The sequence below is a fragment of the Lathyrus oleraceus genome, chromosome 1 (assembly GCF_024323335.1).
Source record: "Lathyrus oleraceus cultivar Zhongwan6 chromosome 1, CAAS_Psat_ZW6_1.0, whole genome shotgun sequence".
NCBI lineage: Eukaryota > Viridiplantae > Streptophyta > Magnoliopsida > Fabales > Fabaceae > Lathyrus > Lathyrus oleraceus.
This window is the reverse complement of record NC_066579.1, coordinates 391,650,319-391,669,938: the sequence shown is the minus strand read 5'-3', so window position 1 is coordinate 391,669,938 and position 19,620 is coordinate 391,650,319.

The window sequence follows — 19,620 nt, the reverse complement described above, 5'->3', positions numbered from 1 at the left end:
ATAGTCCATTAAGATGAGGTTTGTAAGCTCTTCTTAACTCCTTATCTATTTTAATTTAATCCTATAATTTTAATCAACAAATTCTAACATCAGGGTCTGAGGTTTGTAAGCTCCCCCAGAGTCTAACATGTCTTAGGTTGAGGTTTATAAGCTCTTCCTTTAGACTGACAGTTCATTAAGGTAAGGTTTGTAAGCTTTTACTTAAATATTTGTCTTTGTTTAATTAAAATTAGTCATTTAAGCTCAATAATATAAATTACTTTAAAAATATAAATAACATAATGCTTATAAATTAGAAGTTGTTTTGGCAAAAATTGCTGTGTTCAAGTTCTGATGCTTCAGTCTCTTCTTAAATACTCTATGCATTTTCTTCCCCTTTGTCCTTATCAAAAAGATTTAAGAAAGAAAGAGAAGAACACTAAAATTGACAAGAAAAATTTAAAACAGTTTAAATGCACATAATTTAGACAGAGTTGAAAACATTTAAAAGATTTTGATACAAATTAAAAGTTCTGACATCAACTGGAATATTTGACACCAATTGAGAATTTTAAAATGATTAAAAAAATTTCACAAGAAGAAGACAATTTAAAACATTTTAAAGAATTTTCAAGAATCTGAAAGAATTTCTTTACTTCTTATGGTAAATCACTACGGTTTCAGTTTCCAAGAAGTAATTATGATCCAGTATGACATGCTTAATTAGTGATTGACTTTGAGAATTTCAAAGATCAGAATCTTAAACACACAAAGTATTTGATCTTTTGAAATTTTGTTACAAGAGCACATGTTCAGGCCAAAAGCACAAAACCTCATTCACTCAACATACAAATGTTTCAATATGAACACAACTTCTGAATAATCTACTGCTTCTATTGTTTCAGAGACTTCTCTAGTCTCTGATGCAACTTCTGATCAGAAGGTCAAACCCTCTGAAGGTATTCTTTCAACCTCTCTTCCTCAGGTACTGAAGCCACAAAATAAGATTAATAGGAAGAAGAATAAGTCCAATAGGAGATACCAAGAAGTGTTTTATTTCGATTCAGATGAAGAAGAGGAATTTGATTTAGATTGGGGAAACTTTTTCTACAATTGCATACCTAGGGATGATTAGGATTAATGTTATAAACATCTTTTTGTAATCATTCCTTTTCATTCAATGAAGTCATTTCCCATTTTAATTAGTATACCATCCTTTTAATCATTAGTTAATTCCTTTATTGCAAACTGATTTAAGAAGTTCAAAATTCGGAAGGAAAACAAAGCATAACACTCTTAATTTGATATTTCTTTTTCTTTCGATTCATTTATACATCCAATTAACCATAGAAACTGATTTGGTTATACAATCAGAGGCTAAGAAAGAATACATCAAATTTACCTAAGAATCTGAACATACAAGTCTTAAGCAAAAAGAAAAAATAATTCAAATGAATACTTGAAACAAGGATTATCCAGTCTTGAAACAAGAGTACTCCTTCGATACAATGGCTTGCACTAAACATTGGATCTCAAGAGATACAACTATTACATGATCTAGAAATACTTTGATTCGAGGGAAGCAAAGGAAGAAAAAAATAAAAACTAAGGCAGGTTATGAAGACTGCCAAAGCTTGAGTGAAGGAAGAGGTAGTTGGGTTGTCCTTATGAAACAACATAATCTTTATCAGCAAATCTTCATCATGAGGTTAAATGAAACCTCATCCAGATTTACAACCTTTCCTTGCAGAGAGAAGATTTCACCCAAAACTCGTTCAAAAGGAACGAAGAACCAGTTTCTCTCAAAGAGAGACAATGTTATCTTCAGGAGGTTGAAGATTACTTGATGAAATTTCACTTTTAAGCCTGAGTGAAGGAGAAGCATAAGATCACAGTCAGAGACTCCCAATTCTTCAAGAGGATCTAACCTTTCATTGATGCTCTCCAATTGGTTTCTCATGCCAAGGTTTGAGCTAGATGTCATCTCAGGTTAGGACAAAAGCGAGAGATATGAGCTTTTGAGAAACCAGGGTAAGGTTGGACAACTGTGTCAACCAGATTTGAGGGATAAGTTGTAAAACCAGAATGAGAAATTTAGACTGAGAAAGATCAATTTAAATAGGGAGTGAATAGGTAAAAACCAAAGAGAAAAAGATTTAAGACAACTAGTTTTTTAAAAGACGAAACACATAAAATCTTTTGGAAAACCAATAAGTAAGATAAATAAGTACAAAGAAAAAGTAAGACATGACAAGAGAGAGAGGCCACAGAGAATCCAAGGGGTAAAACATTACTACTCTAGAGATTCTTTCCAAATAGCTTCACAGCTAGCATAATAATTTTCAGACACAAGGATTTTTATAAAAAGTTACAAGTAATCCTTATTTTATTTATGAGTCTTAGAGCCTGATGTTTTTCAGAGGCTTCGTGTCATCAAAGTCTGTTCAAGACTTTGATGAAGCTACTTATGATTAGCATTAGTCTTTAATACTCCATATTCAGAATCAAGCTTTTAAAATAAAATCATAAATCCTTTCTTAGATAAGAATTAAGTCTTTAAAAAATAAGGGATAAGACAAGCAACATAACTCATTAGAGAGTTTACTTGAATAACAACATTTTTCTTATCAAAACTTTTGAGCCCATAATACTTGGTTCTGAACAAAGAATATGAACAAGGATACAAAATAAAATTTTCCACTTGTTCTGAAAATTCTTATGCAGACATATTATTTAGGAAAGTTATGCATCAAGAAGATAAATACATAGACTAAAGTAAATAATATCTCGTTCATAAAAGTTGTCTAAATAAAAAGAAAGGGTTTAGACATACCTTGGTATGGCTTCTAAACACCTTTTGGTTCCAATAATGTTCTTACTGGTGTGAATCAGTCTTAAACACTCTTGTTGTTGAACCTGGTCCTCGTTCAACATAGTCTTGGAGTAGTACTAGTGACCATAGTACTCTTTTTATGCTATTCTCCAGAATTCAACTATCCTTCCTCTTCTAGAGTTAGGATTAGAACATATGCTTTCCTCTTGTTGTAGGATGTAATCATATGTTATCCATACATTATGATAGATTTACTAACTTAAGCATATAAGCAAACACAATTTCTGATTTTGGTACCAATAATCTTATGGGTTCTTTTGTGTTTGTTGCTCCAGGCCTTTTCTTAAAATATGCCCTTGTCTTAGAGTAATGTCTAGCCTTATTCCAGACATTCTTCTTATAGAAATTTTTTCATGGATAAGTTTTGACATTAGCTTCTGAAAATTTCAGAAGCTTGGATCCATAAGTCTTTAGGTACTGAATTCCCTTGACTTTTTTACTTTTGGAACGTAGTGTCTGGTTTCAACAAAACCACTAGCTTTGAGATCTCAGGTTCTAACTTATATAGAACTTTTGATCTTGAGGTCTCTGGTTCTATCATAACCTTTGACTTCTCTATTATTAATCTTGAGATCCTTTCAGTATCAGACATAAATTAGTCATACGCCTTTTTATCAGTATGACTAGAATAAGATGGTTCTGGGAGATTCTTCCATGTCAAGGTTCTGAGAACTACACATTTCATGGAAGCCCAAACCATATATTTTGATCTTGCTTATTTCATAGATCATGGATGGAAGAAAAGTTTTGTTAAGATCTATTGTTAATAAATCTTGAAGAGACATATCCTTCTCAAAAAGCAGCTAGACTTCTTTTAATGTCTCACCCGTTTCTTTAGAAGATTTCATTTCTTCTTTAAGAAACTTGAACAGTTTCTTAACAACCTTCATGTGCCTTTTACAACATTGACAAAGGCTCATGAAATCATGAATAAGATCAGACCAAGATAAGTTAGAATATACCATATCTTCTTCATTAGATTCAAATCCAAAACCCGACTCAGACTTTGAATCAGAGAGTGTAAGAGCCATCAGTGTAAGCTTGGCTTCTTCAGCTTCCATGTCTGAATCTTCTTCATCATCAAGTTCATCCCATGTTGCCATGCGACCTTTCTTGAACTTGCTATGAAACTTTCCTTTAGAAGGCTTTCCTTAAATGATTTGTCTTTTTGTAGATTAGGACAATCATTTTAGAAGTGATCAGGCTTGTTGCAATTGTAGAAGATCTTCTGATCATCTCCTCTGTTCTTGGAACATAAACCTTTGAAGTTAGAGCTTTTACCATACATTCCTTTGTTACTCTTGGTCAGCTGTTGAAATCTATTGAAAATTAATGCCATTTCCTCATCATCAGAATCCCCATTAGAATCTTCTCAAACAAAAGCTCCTTATGGTTTTTTTTATCTCTTGAGGATTTGGAAATCTGATCAGTCTTCCATTTAAACAAGCAAATCAAGATTAAACCTTGATTCCTGCAGCAAGCAAATTTTTTCCACGAGTCAGTCTTGAGGATTAATAAATCCTTTCATACTTACAAAGAAAATGACTTAAAGCAAAAAAAAGGTTTTTTGATTTCTTCAACAAGTACACTTGTCCCACGAGTCAGTCTTAAATATTAAAAATCCTTTCATACTCACAAAACAAGTGACTTATAGTAGAAACAAGTTTCTTGATCCTCTTCAGCTTAACTTTCTTTACCTTCTGTAGTTTTCATTTTGTAACTAATGGAGGAAACTTTAAATAAAGTTGAATCACTACTTGAGTAGCTTTTTCTCACTAGATCTTTTCAGTTTCACTGTTAAGTGAAATAAGCACAGCCGGGCTCTAATACCAACTGAAGGTGAGAAAGCTATACATATGGGGGTTGAATTGTGTATATGGAAATTTCCTTCTTTTTCTTAAACATGTTCAGAACCTGAGATGTAAAGCCCGTATTTTGATCAAAGTAAGAGTCTGAATCAAATCAGAGTCTGACTTCAGAGTTTATTGCATAACGAAATGTAAATGCATAAGTAAATAAAGATACGCATAATACATCATGGTTCCTCTCAAATAGTGAGTAGTTCAGTCCCCTTGCAGCACAAAAGAGTTTCACTATAATCAACAGATTACAAATTTCTAAATAAAACTAGAAAGAGACTTCTGCTTAAGCCCTCAAGCAAGAAACTTTCTAGCTTGAACTACCTGTTCAGGACTTCCTACTCAATCCCACAAAAAGAGAGATATCTTTTCTACCTGTAAGCATGATACTTCAATGCTAAATCAATCCAGAAAGAGACTTCTTCTCTTCCCGCAAGCATGAGACTTTAATTCCTGAACAACCCATTCAGGACTTCCTGCTCTGCCCACAAGCATGAGACGTCAATGCTTAACCCATCCTTGAAAGATACTTCTTTGCTCAAGCATCCAGCAAGAGACTTATTTGCTCAATCACCCAGCAAGAGTCTTCTTACATATTTTAACCATCAGTTTAGAATATTAATTACAAATGAACTTGATGCTATTATCAGTGGTGCATTGTTACAACACAGATCCTAATGTCTTTAAGATTTCTAAGATTAAAAATGGTAAGAAATCTTAAGACTCTATTGTACAAGCTAACAAGTATACATAAGTGTTCTTGCTTGTATCAGATCTTCTTGTGTTGTATGGTTATGTTTACAGCTTATTCAAATACTTTCACAATATTTGAATCCTTAACATATTCAGAGTTTTCAACCAAAGTTAACGAACCTATGATGATCAACTTGATCAATCATTTTTCAACATCTTCTTCATATCCTTTAACTTCCTTTTATAGTACTAAGAAAATAGTCGTTGGAGAGTTTGAACATAATGAGCAGGCTTGTTGAAGAAGTATATCAAGAGAGCCATTGGAGATTAGCATCTTGTATGAAGCCTTGTCCATTGAATAATAAAAATGCTCTCAGTACCTTTCAACGTACTAGATTTCTACCAACGAGTAGAGTAGATTGAAGATATCACGTCTTTATTTCTTGAGCCTTGCAACATGAAACCTTAGTATACTTAGTCCATAATTCTAGAGCTTTGATAAGACAAGACTGGTTTGATACAATCTACGGATAAGATGCTCTTTAGCCTTTTAGAAGTTGAGTTGTCACCAGAGGCTGGATCGAGACCAGAGTCTAAAACCTTAGTATAATTAGAATGAATCACGACTTCCTTCAGGTGATCAGTCGATGACCATTCTAGTCGGCCCGAAACACGTACAAAAAAATTAATATTTATATTTGAAATAGGCTCGTGTAATGGACAAGCTTCCTCATCTCAAAGATTGATGCCTCTCCAAGGGCATGATAGAGTAGCGTCACAACAACACATCCTCATACACAACTATGAAATCCAAGCTCAACAAACAAGACTGTTTACCTCACATCAATATAGACAACGACTTATATGCCAATATAATGCATCCTACGAGATACAACATGTACACATTGACGGTCTCCTGGTATATAGAATGTTCCACCAGTGACACATAAGTCTCTTAGAGATGTGAGAGATGAAAACGAACACCCATGTTAAACTTAACTCCTCTAATATCATTCCTTATGTAAACTCCAAGTATGTCTCTACACTCATAGTTGCAAGCATTATGGTCATCAATAGAGGGATGAAAAAGTTAACAGCAAGAGGGAAATGGAATAGAATGGAGACATTGTCCATGATAAGAGTAATCTCATTAAATAGAAGATGAAATGTAGATGTTTCTTTATGTCATCACTCAAGCAGGTAACAATGGAGCGTCAAGCATAGTCAGCGAACAATCCATCAACGACAGCATGCCAACATCATTTACCAGTATCCTAGCCTGCTCCGACATCTGCACTACTAAAAATTGCTTCAAGTTCATACAATAAGTATGGACCTTCAATGGAATACGGTCCTTAATTATTTAATCATAAAGCATCATTTACTTTCAACCAATAACTAAAATATTAAGTTATCTTAAATTAAAAAAATATATACATCTTCCTGCAATTATGTGAAGGCAACGTGATCGACATACCCTGTCAACAACAGAATGTTAGAGGGCCCTATAGGGAACTCCTCATCTATAAAAACATCACACTTATAATTTGTATTAGTCTGATAATGCACCTCTGTATCAGCTTCTAACTCAACATAATCGGTCACAATAGCTTCTTCCTTCTCATTATCACCTCTAGAGCAACCAACTTTACCTCATCTATAACAGAGAGTATCCCGACTCTCTTCAACCCTCTTGCAGTGAGAACCTGGGGGAACTAATATACCCTCCCTAGTACACACGTGATTATCATTATCATATGCATTGTCTCCATCACAACTCTCTACAACATCTTTAATAGATCGGTGACTCAGTTTAGGTATGATTTTACCATACCTTCCTCTTTGTCTCACCGAAGAAAATAGCTTACTGAATGTTTGAAAAATTCAGTGCCACCCTTACAAAACTATAAGTTTTTAAATTGAAATAAAAATATTATTTATCATATTATTTTTTTATAAATAAAAAAATTATTTATAAAAATTATATTTATTTTTAAAATTATTTTCTAAGATTCGTTATTATTCAATTTTATATATTGCATTAATCATTAAAATATACAGCAGAGAGTATGTGGTCACCGACTCTCTTCAATCATGTGAGAATTACTTTACCCTCTCTAGTATACACGTGATTATCATTATAATATGCATCATCGTCTCCACCACAACTCTCTACAACATCTCTAATAGATTTTTTACTCAATTTAGAGATGATTTTACCATATCTTTCTTTTCATTTCACTAAAATAGCTTACTAACTGTTTAAAAAATTCAGTGTCACTCTTATAAAAGTTATAAAAGTTACAGGTTTTAAGACTGAAATAAAAATAATATTTACCTGAGTAACTTTTTCTAAATAAAAAAATGATTTTTAAAATAATTTTCTAACACATAAGATTTATTATTATTCAAATTTATTATTGTATTAATTATTAAAATATATATTATTAATCACATATTTTATTTATAATTCTATATCAAATTTACTATTTTATTAATCAATAAAATACTTCTTTTCCGGAATCAATAAAATACTTCTTTTACGGAATCAATAAGATATTTAACATTAAAAATATAAGAACTAGTCTCTATTAATCAAATTTTTTACAATAAATTATAAACTATATAAATATAGCAAATAAAATTATTATTATATTTTATATTTTAATATCAGAACTTATTTAATATTATATAATTTATTGATTAGTAAATTAATAAATTTAATTGATAAATATATGATTAATAATAAAATTAATTAATAACAAATTTTATATTATTTTATTTATAAAACAAACACTACATATTTGGTTAATGTAATAATAATATTAATTATCAGTGGTGCATTGTTACGACACATATCCTAATGTCTTTAAGATTTATAAAATTAAAAATGGTAAGAAATCTTAAGACTTTATTGTACAATCTAACAAATATACAGAAGTGTTCTTGCTTGTATCAGATCTTCTTGTGTTGTATGGTTATGTTGACAGCTTATTCAAAGACTTTCACAGTATTTGAATCCTCAACATATTCAGAGTTCTCAACCAAAGTCAACGAACCTATGATGATCAACTTGATCAATCATTTTCAACATCTTCTTCATATCCTTGAACTTCCTTTTATAGGACTAAGAAAATAGTCGTTGGAGAGTTTAAACATAATGAGCAGGCTTGTTGAAGAAGTATGTCAAGAGAGCCGTTGGATGTTAGACTATGGCACGGATCTAGAAGGGGGGGTTGAATAGATCCCAATTAAAAACTTGAGTCGGCGCTGCCAATTTAAAAGAAAATTGGTTTTGAAAATTTGTTTTAAGTGCAGAAGCGGCCGAGGAAAATTTTAGTCTAAAACGAACAGTTATTTGGAAAACCGGATATGCGTTAAGCTAATGGATTAGAGATAAAGTGAAATACAAATCACTACACTATTTGCACACTCAATGATATATTTCACTTACTAGCAAGCCTAGTTCCAATGATCCAAAATACCAAATTAAACTGGATGCAAACTTAAGACAACTTTGGCTTATGCAAATTAACAAACACTTGGTGTGCATACACTCCAAGAGATATTTGAGTTGAGTAAGTAATTCAAATTTATCTAGTACAATATACTATTGTACTTTGTATTCAAACAGCAGTTTTAATCTCTTACTCAACTTATATCAAAGTTTGGTAAAATTGCTTAAACTAAAATCACTTAATTTTTAAGCTGAAAAACACTTATGCAGAAAATTAAAGAAGACAGAGATTTGATGAGGCAGTTCCCCCGCCGTCCTCGCTTCGGGGTACGTCTGCCCTCAATTCTAAACTTAGAATTGAGATGATTTAATTAGATATCACCTGTGAAATTTAACCGTTTATACAAGGATTGCAAAGCAAGTAAACAACAGAACTTCCAATGTGTTGAATGATGCTTCCTATCCTTGTTCCTTGATTCAAGATGAATCAAGACCTTCGATCGTTGTTGCTAGACCTCCGGTTCCAGCCCCTTTGTTGAAGAGTCTTCCGTTCTTCAAACCCTCGGCCCGACTGATCTCAAACACAACGAATCGAACCCGAATCCTTCACTTCAATATCACCGAATCCGCTACTAGACTGATGAAGACTTCCTCTTCTCAATCACCTTCGCTCGGCTGAATATTGATGAAGCAATTCGTCCAAAAACCCCCAAACACAAACCCGTATTGGAGGACAAAACCCTAACGGTTTTATTCAAGAAAAACCTGCCACAAGCTTCAACCCGAACCGGATTCTTCGATCACAGCTTCGAACCTTATCACCTTTAATCGATCACGAACCACATCAAAAGTAATTGTGTGCAGTTGATGTGTTGTGAAATGTTGAAGATGAAGATGATGAGTCTTGGACACCTTTTTCACTCTTTCTTGTTTCCTTGAACACTTGAACTCAAATTGACAAATGTTAGTTGATAAAAAATGTTTTGACTACTATATATAGTAACTGGCAAACCAACCAAAAATAACAGTATTTCAAACAGTGGAAAATACTCAGAAAACTGAGTTTACGCACGAGCGGTCGACCATAGGTCGGCGTGCGCTGAGCCGTGGGAAATACGCCGACCCCTATGGTCGACCCAAGGTTTCATGCGCTGACCCATGGTTAGCATTATTATGCCATGCGCCGACCTCTGGTCGACTCAAGGGTTTTATGCGCTAACCCGTGAGTTATGCGCCGACCCTTATGGTCGACTCAAAGACGCATGCGCTGACCAGTCTCCAGTTTGGCTGAGTTTTGCGCTGACCCGTGAGCTTTGAGCTGACCCTTATGGTCGACTCAAGGCCTTCAAATCTGCATAAATCTGTGTTTTGTGATTTTCATGCATTTCGTCATGATCACACTTTGTCCACATATGTTCTTAAACATTATAATAGGTTTAGACAAGCGTAGAAAAGGATATGATGGGTAATGTGTTGCATTTGTTTGTAGACGTGCATGATGGTCTTTTGTCATCATCGAAACTTGCGATCGTATGTTGTCTGACTCTTTGTCTTTACATACTCCCCCTTTTTGATGATGACAACCTATATAAATCAACGTGACAAACAGCATGCGGTATTGACACATTTTGCACACTCCCCCTTTCTTTTGTAATCTAAGGCTATCTGCAGAAAGCGACTGTTAGTTGTGGGCATTTTTGGCTGCCTGCTTTGTACACTTTTCTCCCCCTTTGACAACATCAAAAAGAGAGACAGAGTGATTATTCAAGATAACAAGGAAATTTCACAGGAAATAACATAAACAGATAATAAATCACACCAATGTCATTTCTGAGCAATAGTCATTAATTAAGAACAAGTAAAACAGAGAAATACATTCAACATAACAATCAAACTACGAAGTGCATGTGAATATCTATGTCCTAGTGGCGGTGTCCTGGATGATAACAAATGCCCGGGTTTTTGTAAGGGTCAGCCAGAGATGATAGGTATTCGGTGACACCGTTCAGATGCTTGAGACTCTCGTCGATCGACCTTTACTGAAGTTCAAATGAAGCCGAAAAGGTTGCAAACCGGTCATTCATGCTTGTAGAGAAGGTGTCGAGACGCTCATTTTGGGCTTGAAGTTGCTCGTTGATATGAGCATAGCGCTCATCTTGAGCTTGCATGAAGGACTGTTGAGCGATCTGCATATTGCGCATCATATTCAACAGTTCTGAAGATTCTGCTTGCTGTGGAGGGGACGGAGGAGATTCTTCATCATCTTGGTGATACGGCCGGTAGAATTGACGTTGAGTTGACCAGCCCGTATGTTGCCATTCACCCCATCCACCCCAGCGTGGAACATCTTCTTCAGTTGAATGCGACTGCTGAGCCCAAGCGGAGTCCGAGTAGTTGTGAGTGTCAACGGGTGGAGGGCTATCATCTCCACCATTGTGATCCAAAGCGTGCCTGGATTCCTCTTCTTCATTTTCCTCGTCATCTTCTTGTTCTTCGCTTTCATCACTGTCATCATCTGCAGGAACATTTCCTCTTCGAATAAACTTATACATTCTCCGCTCATTGCACCAAAGATATCCCATCATAGACATAGTTTTTGTGCTGAACTCTTTGTCAGATGAGATGGAAGTGTACGGGAAAGACGGATGATTAACGTTGGCTGCAGTCAGGACCTCTTGAATGAAGGATCCGTAGGCAAGAGCCGTTCCTCATCCGGAATCACGTAGACCAAACATTCTACTGGCAATGTAGTACGGCCAGTTGATTTTCTTCTTATTTTTCAGAATGTAAATCAGATGAACCTCGGCCTGTTCGACTCTGGAGAGACCGCCCTTCTTTGGTCGCAGGATTCGTGAGACAATCCACTGAAGAATCCTTTCTCCGGCTTTCAGCTTGCCGGCAGTGACAGTTCGTGGGAACGCGTCACTGTTCACAAACTGATCAGGATAGGGTCGTCTCAGCATGTTATTCAATGCACTCTTAAACTCGTATCCATCTATGTGGTGAGAGTCAGTTACCTCAGGTAGAGGGTTTTCAGCATCATCCACAGACATATCAAAGTATTGGTTCCAGATATTTGATTTAAGCGGTACCTTTGTCGGGCCAATTCTGGAGTGAAACTTGTGCCCGCGAAAGTTGTCATGAAGGCCGGCGTAGAACACTCGAACAAGGTCTTCACTGTATTTAGTATTGCACTCCAAGAAGTTGATAAAGCCTTGATGCTGCAGCAGAGCCATGACTTCAGGGAGGTGCATGCGTTCAGCGGTAAGTTTGTAGAACGCATGTTGTTGCACAACTCCTCTTTTGCCGATATCTTTGTTGAAGGCTTCGACGCGAGCGGGTGGAACGAGTGATACAGCAGATATGGGGAGAGATGCGGCGGATGATTCTCGGGATCTCTTGCCGGAAGGTCTGCATGATGTGGAAGCCATTTGAGCAAGTTTGAAACTAAGTGTTTGGGTATAGAGTGAAGGTTTGTGAAGGGTTTTGAGAGAGATTCTGCTAGAGAGAGGTTTCTCCCTATTTATAGAGGAAAGGTTAGGGTTTTGGGAAGATGGAAGATCAAGGAACAATAGCCACTAGGTAGATGCAAGTTACAAAGTAGTGGGTAGTTTGAAAGGTGATGGAATGTAAATGCACACTTAATGATGATTTTTGAATGGGAATGCATGAAAAACGATTTAAATTTTTCTGCAGAAAAACGAAATTTTCGCGCGATGCGTCGACCATAGCCCTGCTGCGGTCGACTCATACAGTCCAAATTTCAATTTTTCACTATTTAGCACATGTGATGACAGGTTTGATGCATAATTAACAAATCATACATCAATAAACATCCAAAGAGAGATATCATGTATATATAAACGACATCATTTTGAGGTATAACTATTTTAATCATGAGACTTTGCAGAGAGAGAAAGAGAGGAACAGTATCACCTCGATGCCGGAGTGACTTGGTGAACGGTAAACTTGTGCTTGCAACAACACAGATTTGTTAGAAGTACAAGATTAAAGTCTTATATGGAATAAGGTAAAAACAACAAATTATAGTGCCCGTTCCGAAATATCGAGAATGCCAAGTTCTCGGCAGATATGAAAGAAAGGTTCAGTTGCTAGCGGCTTTGTGAAAATGTCCGCTAGTTGATTTTCAGTATTAACATGTTCAAACACAATGTCACCTTTCTCTACATGATCCCGAAGAAAGTGGTGTCGAATTTCGATATGTTTCGTACGTGAATGTAGCACAGGGTTCTTGGTGAGGTTAATGGCACTTGTATTGTCACAAAAAATGGGAATACGTTCAAGTTTGAGGTTAAAGTCCAATAGTTGTTGCTTAATCCATAGGATTTGGGCACAACAACTACCGGCGGCAACGTATTCCGCTTCGGCGGTTGACAAAGCAACTGAGACTTGTTTCTTGTTATGCCAACTGACCAAAGAGTTTGAAAATAAGTGACAAGTGCCACCGGTGCTTTTCCTATCCGATTTGCAACCGGCAAAGTCGGAATCGGAGAAACCTACCAATGAACAATCATTACCTTTGGAATACCATAGTCCATACTTCGGAGTACCGGATAGGTATCGAAGTATTCGTTTAACGACTTTTAAATGGGATTCCTTGGGACATGATTGATATCTTGCGCACATGCATACGCTAAACATAATATCGGGACGAGAAGCAGTAAGATAAAGGAGTGAACCAATCATACCTCTATACCGTTTTACATCTACTTCCTTACCGTCTTCATCTTTGTTCAAGTTTGTACACGTAGGCATGGGAGTGTCTATGGCCTTAGCTTTTGCCATGTCAAATCTCTTGATAAGGTCCAAACAGTACTTTGTCTGGCTCACGAAAGTTCCTTCTTTGAGCTGTTTAATTTGCAGACCGAGAAAGTATGTGAGCTCCCCCATCATACTCATCTCGAATTCGCCCTGCATAAGGTCAGAAAACTCTCTCACGAGATTCATGTTAGTAGATCCAAATATGATATCATCTACATAAATTTGCACTAATATCAAGTGCTTTCCTTGACGTTTAATGAAGAGGGTTGTGCCAACCTTTCCTCTTGAGTATTTTTGATCGAGTAAGAATTTGCTTAGTCTCTCATACCAAGCTCTAGGAGCTTGTTTGAGGCCATACCAAGCCCTTTTTAGTTTATAAACATGATCAGGATACTCATGGGATTCGAAACCAGGAGGTTGTGCGACATAAACCTCTTCATTTATGTGACCGTTAAGGAACGCACTCTTGACATCCATTTGGAATAGCTTAAAGTCTTTCGCACAAGCGAAAGCAAGGAGAAGGCGTATAGCCTCGAGTCGGGCAACCGGCGCATAAGTTTCCTCATAGTCGATGCCTTCCTCTTGGTTATACCCCTGCGCGACTAAACGCGCCTTATTACGGGTTATTACCCCGTTTTCGTCCAGCTTGTTCCTAAACACCCATCGGGTGCCGATTACTCGATGATCTCGCGGAGGAGGGACAAGGTCCCAAACCTCATTTCTGGTGAACTGATTAAGTTCCTCCTGCATTGATAAAAACCAGTGTTCATCGAGTAGGGCTTCTTTAGGGTTTTTAGGTTCCATCTGCGAAACGAAAGCGAAGTGATAACAGAAATTACTTAACTTAGATCGAGTTGTTACACCCTTTGAGATATCTCCGAGAATGTTGTCGATTGGATGGTCTTTGGAAGACTTCCAAGCTTGAGGGAGATCATCGTTTGAAGGCGGATGAACTACCTCGGTTTCCTCATGGTGTACATCTTTGTCCTCCTCAATTTTGACTATGTCGGGTTGATCAATCCCCGGCTCGCCACCTTTGAGTATGTCTTCGGTAGATGTACCTGCACCATGAAAAACACTACACTACCTTTACCAAGAATTGCTCCACGGTTGTTGTCGCCATAAGTTACATATCCCTTCTTCTTAGCCACGAAGTCAATGAAGAGAGATATGTCTCCGGACATGTTCCTTGAGCATCCACTGTCGAGAACCCATCTTCTCTCGGTAGTCTCGAGGCATTGTACCTATGGCAATATAATTAACAAGAGAAGGTACCCAATGGCTTATTGGGTCCTGAATGGTGAGGAACGAAATGGTTGCATTTGGGCATCCATTGATAAATGCCTTTAGGAACTAAAAACCTCCTAAATCTACATTTAGCAATGGAATGACCTTTCTTGCAACAATAGAGACAAGAGAAACTTACATTTGGATTGCTTTTGCTATCTTCATCCTTTATAACATATTTATATTTTTGATATGGATTAACCATACTTTTTCGAAAGTTTGATTTGTCGATAGCAAAAGTAATCTTGGGCTCAAGAGCCTTGTCAAGTTTGGCCTTTAGGTTTCTTACTTCACCTTGCCAAATGTAACAAGTATCACACCCAAAGTTCATCATTTTACTTCTAAGGTCCTCATAACTTGTTTTTGTGCTTTCCACTATAGAAGCTTTAAGTGCCTCAAGTTTCCTTTCGGATTGTTGAATTTTATGTTCCAAATGTGAAAAAAATTTCTTATTTGAGGCAAGCCTTTTAAAGGCCTCTTTCGCTTCATAGTGTAAAGTATCAAAAGCAGTTTGCAATTCATGATGAGACATACTAGAGGATTTTTCATATTTAGCATGTCGTACCTGTTTCTTTTTGTTCTTTTGATGAGCAGAGAGACATATATTTGCATTTTCATCTTCATCACTAGAACTTTCATCATCGGAGGAGTCGCTATCGCTTTCCCAAGCTATGTATGCTCTCCTTGGCTTTGATGGTTTCTTGTGTGATTTGTATGAATCTTTTTCTTTTGTCTTCTTGTTCATCGGACAGTCCGGTTTGTAGTGACCCGGCTTTCCACACTTATAGCACGACCCTCTAGTTGTTTTTCCTTTTGAGTCATCATTTTTAGAGTACCTAGATTGCTTCCGGAAGTTTACCAAGTTCTTCTCGGAATGTTGGATGCCGTTCTTTCTCACGTAACGGTTGTAGCGTTTAACAAACAGCCCCATATCTTCACTCTTGTCCTCTTCTTCTTCGTCGCTCGATGAATAATCACTTTGCTCTTTTGCTTGAGACTTTGAGGAGGAAGTCTTTAGAGCTATTGATTTCTTTTCACTCACCTTTGCTTTGTCCTTCTTATCTTTCTTTTCGTGTTGTTCCAGGCTCAAGAGAACTTGTTCGTGCTCTTGCAGTTTACCAAACAATGTTGTCAAGTCCAATGTGGTAAGATCATTTGCCTCTTTGATGGCGGTCACTTTCGGCTGCCATTCCCTGTTAAGACATCTTAAGATCTTATTAGTAGCAATATCATTGGAAACAGGCCTACCAAGTGAATGTAATCGATTGATAAGATGAGTGAATCTCTTTTGCATGTCAGCAATGGTTTCCCCTTGCTCCATGAAAAAGAGATCAAACTCTTGTGTTAGTGTATTGATTCTAGCCAATTTAACATCATTCGTCCCCTCATGGGCAATTTGTAGTGAATCCCACATAGCCTTAGCAGTAGGACAATGGGATACACGATAGTATTCATCTACACCTAATGAGGAGATTAGGATATTTTTGGCTTTCCAATCATAATTGTATTTCTTTTCATCATCATCGGTCCATTGTGCTTCGGGCTTAGGCACCACTTTGTTGTTCTCATTGGTCATGGTTATTTGAATTGGACCATTGAGAATAACATTCCATATTTTTCTATCTATGGAATTTATGTGCACCCGCATACAGTCTTTCCAATAACTATAATTTTCACCATTGAAAACGGGAGCTCTATTGTAAGCCCCTTTAGGTTCGTTAGCCATTTTCTATCAAAGTTGTATTTTGAAGCACGGAGTGAACCAGGCTCTGATACCACTTGTTAGACTATGGCACGGATCTTGAAGGGGGGGTTGAATAGATCCCAATTAAAAACTTGAGTCGGCGCTGCCAATTTAAAAGAAAATTGGTTTTGAAAATTTGTTTTAAGTGCGGAAGCGGCCGAGGAAAATTTTAGTCTAAAACGAACAGTTATTTGGAAAACCGGATATGCGTTAAGCTAATGGATTAGAGATAAAGTGAAATACAAATCACTACACTATTTGCACACTCAATGATATATTTCACTTACTAGCAAGCCTAGTTCCAATGATCCAAAATACCAAATTAAACTGGATGCAAACTTAAGACAACTTTGGCTTATGCAAATTAACAAACACTTGGTGTGCATACACTCCAAGAGATATTTGAGTTGAGTAAGTAATTCAAATTTATCTAGTACAATATACTATTGTACTTTGTATTCAAACATCAGTTTTAATCTCTTATCAACTTATATCAAAGTTTGGTAAAATTGCTTAAACTAAAATCACTTAATTTTTAAGCTGAAAAACACTTATGCAGAAAATTAAAGAAGACAGAGATTTGATGAGGCAGTTCCCCCGCCGTCCTCGCTTCGGGGTACGTCTGCCCTCAATTCTAAACTTAGAATTGAGATGATTTAGATATCACCTGTGAAATTTAACCGTTTATACAAGGATTGCAAAGCAAGTAAACAACAGAACTTCCAATGTGTTGAATGATGCTTCCTATCCTTGTTCCTTGATTCAAGATGAATCAAGACCTTCGATCGTTGTTGCTAAACCTCCGATTCCAGCCCCTTTGTTGAAGAGTCTTCCGTTCTTCAAACCCTCGGCCCGGCTGATCTCAAACACAACGAATCGAACCCGAATCCTTCACTTCAATATCACCGAATCCGCTACTAGACTGATGAAGACTTCCTCTTCTCAATCACCTTCGCTCGGCTGAATATTGATGAAGCAATTCGTCCAAAAACCCCCAAACACAAACCCGTATTGGAGGACAAAACCCTAACGGTTTTATTCAAGAAAGAACCTGCCATAAGCTTCAACCCGAACTGGATTCTTCGATCACAGCTTCGAACCTTATCACCTTTAATCGATAACGAACCACATCAAAAGTAATTGTGTGCAGTTGATGTGTTGTGAAATGTTGAAGATGAAGATGATGAGTCTTGGACACCTTTTTCACTCTTTCTTGTTTCCTTGAACACTTGAACTCAAATTGACAAATGTTAGTTGATAAAAAATGTTTTGACTACTATATATAGTAACTGGCAAACCAACCAAAAATAACAGTATTTCAAACAGTGGAAAATACTCAGAAAACTGAGTTTACGCACGAGCAGTCGACCATAGGTCGGCGTGCGCTGAGCCGTGGGAAATGCGCCGACCCCTATGGTCGACCCAAGGTTTCATGCGCTGACCCATGGTTAGCATTATTATGCCATGCGCCGACCTCTGGTCGACTCAAGGGTTTTATGCGCTAACCCGTGAGTTATGCGCCGACCCTTATGGTCGACTCAAAGACGCATGCGCTGACCAATCTCCAGTTTGGCTGAGTTTTGCGCTGACCCGTGAGCTTTGAGCTGACCCTTATGGTCGACTCAAGGCCTTCAAATCTGCATAAATCTGTGTTTTGTGATTTTCATGCATTTCGTCATGATCACACTTTGTCCACATATGTTCTTAAACATTATAATAGGTTTAGACAAGCGTAGAAAAGGATATGATGGGTAATGTGTTGCATTTGTTTGTAGACGTGCATGATGGTCTTTTGTCATCATCGAAACTTGCGATCGTATGTTGTCTGACTCTTTGTCTTTACATTGGAGATTAGCATCTGGTATGAAGCTTTGTCCATTGAATAATAGCAACACTCTCAGTACCTTTCAAGGCACTAGATTTCTACCAACGGGTAGAGCAGATTGAGGATATCACATCTTTATTTCTTGAGCCTTGCAACATGAAACCCTAGTAGACTTAGTCCATAATTTTGGGGCTTTGATAAGACAAGACTGCTTTGATACAGTGTACAGATAAGATGCTCTTCAGTATTTAGAAGTTGAACTGTCATCAGAGTGTTGGATTGAGACCAGAGTATGAAGCCTTCCGATGTTGATGAACAACTTAGAGATTCTGATCAATCTGAATTTGAATCACTTCTTTGTAGAACTGAGTATTTTGATAGGCTTTGAAACCTTGATGTTTTGACTTCAGATCCTGCGGGCTTGGTTCTGATCCTTTAGATCCATGTCAGTTTTGCTTCTCTTTAATGATTCTTCTAAGTGATTAACTTGATTTATATCATGGTTAATATCTTTTGATCATGCACACTAGAATAACCATTAGTAAACCCTATTGTTCTTTAAATACTTTGTTATCATCAAAACCTCTTAAGGGCATGAACAAATTTTGTTCCAACATCTTGGCCATGGATCACCTGCACTATTCCATAGGGCATTTCCCTTGTGTCGTAAGCAATTAGAATGAATCACGACTTCCTTCAGGTGGTCATCCGATGACCATTCTAGTCGGCCCGAAACACGTACAAAAAAAATAATATTTATATTTGAAATAGGCTCATGTAATGGGCAAGCTTCCTCATCTCAAAGATGGTTGCCTCTCTAAGGGCATGATAGAGTAGTGTCACAACAACACAACCACATACACAACTATGAAATCCAAGCTCAACGAACAAGAGTGTTTACCTCACATCACTATAGACAATGACTTATCTGCTAAAATAATGCATCCTACGAGATGCAACATGTGCGCCTTGACGGTCTCCTGGTACATAGAATGTTCCACCAGTGACGCATAAGTCTCTTAGAGCTGTGAGAGATAAAAATGAGCACCCATGTTAAACTTAAACTCCTCTAGCTAATATCATTCCGTGTGTAAACTCTAA